The sequence below is a fragment of the Pristiophorus japonicus genome, chromosome 33, assembly GCF_044704955.1.
Source record: "Pristiophorus japonicus isolate sPriJap1 chromosome 33, sPriJap1.hap1, whole genome shotgun sequence".
Classification (NCBI taxonomy): Eukaryota; Metazoa; Chordata; class Chondrichthyes; family Pristiophoridae; genus Pristiophorus; species Pristiophorus japonicus.
In genome coordinates, this window is record NC_092009.1 from 6,834,831 (window position 1) to 6,841,193 (window position 6,363).

General features: G+C 44.7%; 2 non-coding genes across 2 annotated transcripts; one reads left to right on the forward strand and one right to left on the reverse strand.

The window, feature by feature from the left end:
- The first annotated feature begins 2,933 nt into the window (after positions 1-2,933).
- On the forward strand, positions 2,934-3,005 carry trnaw-cca (transfer RNA tryptophan (anticodon CCA)). Its single transcript has one exon. It is a non-coding gene; the product is annotated as a tRNA-Trp (tRNA).
- A 2,240-nt stretch (positions 3,006-5,245) lies between these two features.
- Positions 5,246-5,318, reverse strand: trnav-uac (transfer RNA valine (anticodon UAC)). The gene has a single exon. It is a non-coding gene; the product is annotated as a tRNA-Val (tRNA).
- Between the last annotated feature and the right edge of the window lie 1,045 nt (positions 5,319-6,363).

Here is a 6,363-nt window from a genome sequence, read left to right on the forward strand (position 1 = left end):
CAACATCGGGAACAATCTACCCGCATCTACCCTGTCCAATCCCGTCAGAATCTTAGACATTTCCATGAGATACCCCCTCATCGTTCTAAACTCCAGTGAATAAAGGCCCAGTTGATCCAGTTTCTCATCATATGACAGTCCAGCCATCCCGGGAATCAGTCTGGTGAACCTTCCCTGCACTCCCTCAACAGCAATAATGTCCTTCCTCAGATTAGAAGACCAAAACGGAACACAATATTCCAGGTGAGGCCTCACTAAGACCCTGTACAACTGCAGTAAGAACTCCCTGCTCCTATACTCAAAGACCCGAGCTATGAAGGCCAACATACCATTTGCCTTCTTCACTGCCTGTTGCACCTGCATGCCAACCTTCAATGACTGATGACCCATGACACGCAGGTCTCGTTGCACCTCCCCTTTTCCTAATCTGCCGCCATTCAGATAATATTCTGCCCCAGTGTTTTTGCCCCCAAAATGGATAACCTCACATTTATCCACATTATTCTGCATCTGCCATGCATTTGCCTACTCACCTAACCTGTCCAATTCACCCTACAGCCTCTTAGCGTCCTCCTCACAGCTCACACCGCCACCCAGTTTAGTGTCATCTGCAAACTTGGAGATATTACACTCAAGTCCTTCATCCAAATCATTGATTTATATTGTAATGAGCTGGGGTCCCAGCACTGAGCGCTGCGGCACTCCACAAGTCACTGCCTGCCATTCTGAAAAGGACCCGTTTATCCCGACTCTCTGCTTCCTGTCTGCCAACCAGTTCTCTATTCACGTCAGTACATTACCCCCAATACCATGTGCTTTGACTTTGCACACCAATCTCTTGTGTGGGACCTTGTCAAAAGCCTTCTGAAAGTCCAAATACACCACATCCACTGGTTCTCCCTAGTCCACTCTGCTAGTTACATCCTCACAAATTCCAGAAGATTTGTCAAGCATGATTTCCCTTTCATAAATCCATGCTGACTTGGACAGATCCTGTCACTGCTTTCCAAATGCCCTGCTGTTTCATCTTTAATAATTGATTCCAACATTTTCCCCACTGCTGATGTCAGGCTAACTGGTCTATAATTATCCGTTTTCTCTCTCCCTCCTTTTTTAAAAAGTGGTGTTACATTAGCTACCGTCCAGTCCATAGGAACTGATCCCGAGTCAATAGAATATTGGAAAATGACCACCAATGCATCCACTATTTCTCGGGCCACTTTCTTAAGTACTCTGGGACGCAGACAATCAGGCCCTGGTGATTTATCAGCCTTCAATCCCATCAATTTGCCTAACACAATTTCCCACCTAATAAGGATATCCTTCAGTTCCTCCTTCTCACTCGACCCTCGGTCCCCAAGTACATTCGGAACATTATTCGTGTCTTCCTTCGTGAAGACAGAACCGAATTATTTGTTCTATTAGTCTGCCATTTCTTTGTTACCCATTATAAATTCACCTGAATCCGACTGCAAGGGATCTACGTTTGTCTTCACTAATCTTTTTCTCTTCACATATTTACAGAAGCTTTTATGTTCCAAGCAAGCTTCCCCTCCTAATGAAACCCTTAGTCCTCCCCAGTTGAATTCTAAATTACTCCCAGTCCTCAGGTTTGCTGCTTTTTCTGGCCAATTTTTGTGCCTCTTCCTTGGTTTTAAAACTATCCTTAATTGCCCTTGTTAATCACGGTTGAGCAACGTTCTCCGTTCTATTTTTACTCCAGACAGGGATGTACAATTGCTGAAGTTCACCCGTGTGATCTTTAAATGTTTACCATTGCCTATCCACTGTCAACTCTTTTAGTATGCTTGGCCAGTCTATTCTAGAATTGCCAATTCACACCTCAGACCGTCAAAGTTCCCTTTCCTTAAGTTCAGGACCCTAGTTTCTGAATTAACTGTGACACTCTCCATCTTAATGAAGAATTCTACCATATTCTGTTACATTTCCAGAAGGGGCCCCGCACAACAAGATTGCTAATTAGTCGCTTCTCATTACACATCACCAAGTATAGGATGGCCAGCTCTCTTATTGGTTCCTCAACATATTGGTCGAGAAACCCATCCCAAATACGCTCCAGGAAATCCTCCTCCACCACATTACGACCATGTGGTTAACCCAAACAATATGTAGATTGAAGTCACCCATTATAACTGCTTTACCACCACTGCACACATCCCTTATTTCTTGTTTGATGCTGTCCCCAACATTACCACTACTAAACAGTGAGATAGACATTGCAGCAAGGGTCTGGTTATTGTGAAACAACAATTCTAGAAGAACAGTGACCCCGACATGATTTGAACAAGCAGCCCTTTGATCTAGATTCAGACGCACTACCGTTGAACCACGAGGTTTACATAGTAGTTAAGGGATGTTCGTCTATATGAAGGTTCTGCAATACAAGGGACTTTAAATTCCCCGCCCATTAAAATACAGTGAGTAAAATGGGATATGGTTTTAACAGTCACATGCAAAGTGTCATGTATTGATGCTTGGGGTCATTAGACGCCAGGGGGCGCCACTGTCGGAGGTCATCGGGCTGTACGCGCGTGTGCGCGGGCCCTGGTACAGAAGAGCGAGTACTATGTCACGTGGGCACTTTGGGAATAAGTAAAGTTGAACCAGGTTTACAGTAGAGTGAGTTTACATTAACAAGTCTGTCCACTCATTCTATACAATGCACAAAACACAGGACAAATGATTGAATATGGAGTGTCCCTGAGTTAGCATTTGTTTGATTGTGCAAAAGAAGGTGATCGGTTAATTCATGATGCTTTCCCGTGAAAGCAAGACAAAAGGTTAAGAAAAAAACCATACGGTGACTGTCAGGTGAGCGCTGCTTGCGATACCTGGTGGGAATGGGCGGTAATTTTAAAGCCCCTTGTATTGCAGAACCTTCATATAGACGAACATCTCCAGCTCACTGTGTAGGCCTCGTGGCGCAACGGTAGCGCGTCTGACTCCAGATCAGAAGGTTGCGTGTTCAAATCACGTCGGGGTCACTGTTTTGGATATTGTTCTTCCAGAATTAATATTTCATTTGCTGTTTGAAAATAAACAGACCCTTGCTCCAAGGTCTGTCTCACTGTTTCCCCGGTGTCAGCCAGAGATACGCCTGCTGCCCTCAATTATTTCATGTGACAGGACACAAAATTTCAAAATCAATCTGCAGGTGGCCACACACAGCAGTGAGTAGTCAGGATGGCCGAGCGGTCGAAGGTGCTGTGTTCAGTTCAAAATCTATCTTGAAGACAAGGGTCCAAATCCCACTTCTGATGTTTATTATTTTTAATCATTAAGCAGAAATAAACACCAACTTTGTAAATATTGAACCATTCATGTTAATTATTTCATTTTCTCGAATCTTTAATTGATCAATGTTCAAAATGTTTACGCGTGTTTGCGATGCGTGGAGTTTTCACGTGTTAAACGAATGTGATAACCACTACACTACTGAAATACTGCAATTGACACAATGCAAGGAACATAACCAGAGCTTTAACCTACACAGCTGGCCGATACTTCAGGAGCTGGTTTTCCGAGAATAGAATGACGGTGCTGTATTTTGGAAGGCAGTGAGTGTGGTAGGAATTGATCTCGTGTTTCCCAGACTTTGCACATCGGAACAGGAGCTGGCCATTTAGCAGCGAGTGGTTAGGATTAGGAATGCACGGCTTGAGACTTTCTGGCCTCAGGTAAGAAGGTGGTGCTCAGGAATAAGGTGAAATGTTGAATCTTCTGCACTGACTCACTTTAACAAACTCCAGCACCGGGTCAGACGGAAATGTTAAGCGAGCAGCTGAACTGCTGAATCCCACTTTGAAGGAGTTGGCCGTGTTGTCAAACAAATGTTTTCCGTTTAATGATAATAATTGTTAGAATTGGAATTCAAGCTGAACACACGTGTAGAGGAGACAGTGACCTGAACACAGCACCTTCGACCGCCCGGCCTTCCTGACTATTCAGCGCTGTATGGGGCCACCTGCAGGTTGATTTTGAACTTTTGTGTCCTGTCACATGAAATAAATGAGGGCAGCAGGCGTATCTCTGCCTGACACCGGGGAAACAGTGAGACAGACCTTGGAGCAAGGGTCTGGTTATTGCCAAACAGCAAAGGAAATATTAATTCTGGAAGAACAATATCCAAAAGAGCAATACCCTAACGTGATTGGAACACACAACCTTTGGATCTGGAGTCAGACACACTAACGTTGCACACGAGGCCGACACAGTGAGCTGGAGATGTTCGTATATATGAAGGTTCTGCAATACAAGGGGCTTTAAAATCCCCGCCCATTCCCAACACGTATCAAAAGCAGCGCTCAGCTGACAGTCACCGGATGGTTTGTTCGAAAACTTTTCTCTTGCTTTCACGGGAAACCATCATTAATTAACCGCTCACCTTCTTCACACAATCAAACAAATGCTAACTCAGGGACACTCCATACTTCAATCATTTGACCTGAGCTTTGGGGAGCGGGTAGAGAAGTGGACCTGAGTCCATTATCAGATCAGCCATGATTGTATTAAATGGTGGAGCAGGCTCGAGGGGCCGTATGGCCCACTCCTGCTCCTATTTCTCATGATCTTATGTTCTTATGCATGTTAACCCATTTTACGCACTGTATTTTAGCTTTCTGGTTGAAAGTGTTCATTGCCGATGACACCACGAATCTGGGGCAACTTTTTCAAATTTATCAGCACCGATTATTCCTACCGTGCACACAAAATACAATCAGTAGTGAAAATAAAATGCCACAGTGTGTATTTTCAGATTCAACGCAGTAGCATTTCAAATAAAGTGAAATAATTTTACACTGAAAAGTTTTGCAAGTGTTACTTGTATTTGCGTCTTTAATTAAACTTTTTGACGTCTGACTCCCGTTCATGCCACTGCTGAATAAGAAAGGAGGATTTGACATTGACCAGACTGCACTGCCCCTGATATTTGTCAGCTCATCCTTTATATTCAGTGGTTTCTCGCCCTTTGATGGGCTGCAGTGTAGCGGATATCACGTTGGCCTCACAAGCAAAAGGTCCCCGGTGGAACCGTTTTCTCTCACTCAAAGTTATCTATTTATTGGTGAAATAAAGAGCAATTAATGAATAAGGGAGCTCTTTTGCCAGGAGAATAAATAGCAAATAAAAACAGCAAATGCTGGAAATCTCAGCAGGTCAGGCAGCATTTGCAGGGAGACGAAACTCGCCTCTGATTGTTCATCCACAGCAAGTTTAAACATAATGTTTCTGCCTGGGATTGAACCAGGGACCTTTCGCGTGTACAGTAAACGTGATAACCACTACACTACAGAAACCTCTTGTACAACGGCCCCACAGCGTGGAGCTGACCAGTGAGCTCCCTCTGTGAAGATCGGGAATGTGTTGGCTCTCCTGAAACAAATTCTGCCCCACACTGAAAGTTCTCAATCCTTCTCCTCCGCTGCCCTTTCCAGAAATGTCACGGATCACCCAGCCACCGTGTTCATTTCCACATCCTCACAGTGGGGCCACAGAGGCTCCTACCGTCTCTCCGCGATCAGCGAACTCACCCAGTTTACAAAATTAAACCCCAAACACGTGCCCGGCAAAGTGCAGGAGAAGCGAGATAGTCTGTAATCTCGATCTATCACAGAGAGTATTGGTATTCATGGTGATTACAGCAATTATTAAGCGTTTCACAGACCTCAATTATTTTTCTGCGATGAATTGATCGAGGATTGAAACCAGGTTTGTGCGCCGGGTCTTAACCCCTCGACCACCAGGGAACAGTTACGATACATGTCGAACCAGGTTAGTGCACCGGATCTTAACCCCTCGACCACCAGGGAACAGTTACGATGCATGTCGATATATTTATATATATTTATATATGAACCTGAATGTCAATGGTTACCTACCCAGACCTCGTGGCGCCCACGGCAGTGCGTCTAACTTTGAGTGAGAGAAACGGTCCCACAGTGACACCTGTCATGTGTTCGACATGGTTACTGCTTGTACTATTACAAGGTGTGCCACCAGAGGGCACTGCAATGGGAGATTTGTAGCTTACCTGCACAGGTGTGCCTGGCGTAGTATAAAAGGCAGGCCACCAGGTGTGATCCTCACTCTGTGGTTATCAATAAAGGACTCATGTCACTACAGTTAAAGAACGACACATTGTCTCGTGGAGTCATTATCAGAGCATTTGAAGGTATAACAAGGAAGCCAAAAGCCTCAGAAACTGGAAATTCTACCAAAGCGTCGAAATCATGCTGTAGGTGCCTGGGACAACACATTGTTCAATGTTCTCCACACGTGAAGGCAGAGTGTTTCTTCGACAGAAAGACTGGGCATCTTGCGAAGGCATGCCGACTGAAGGGT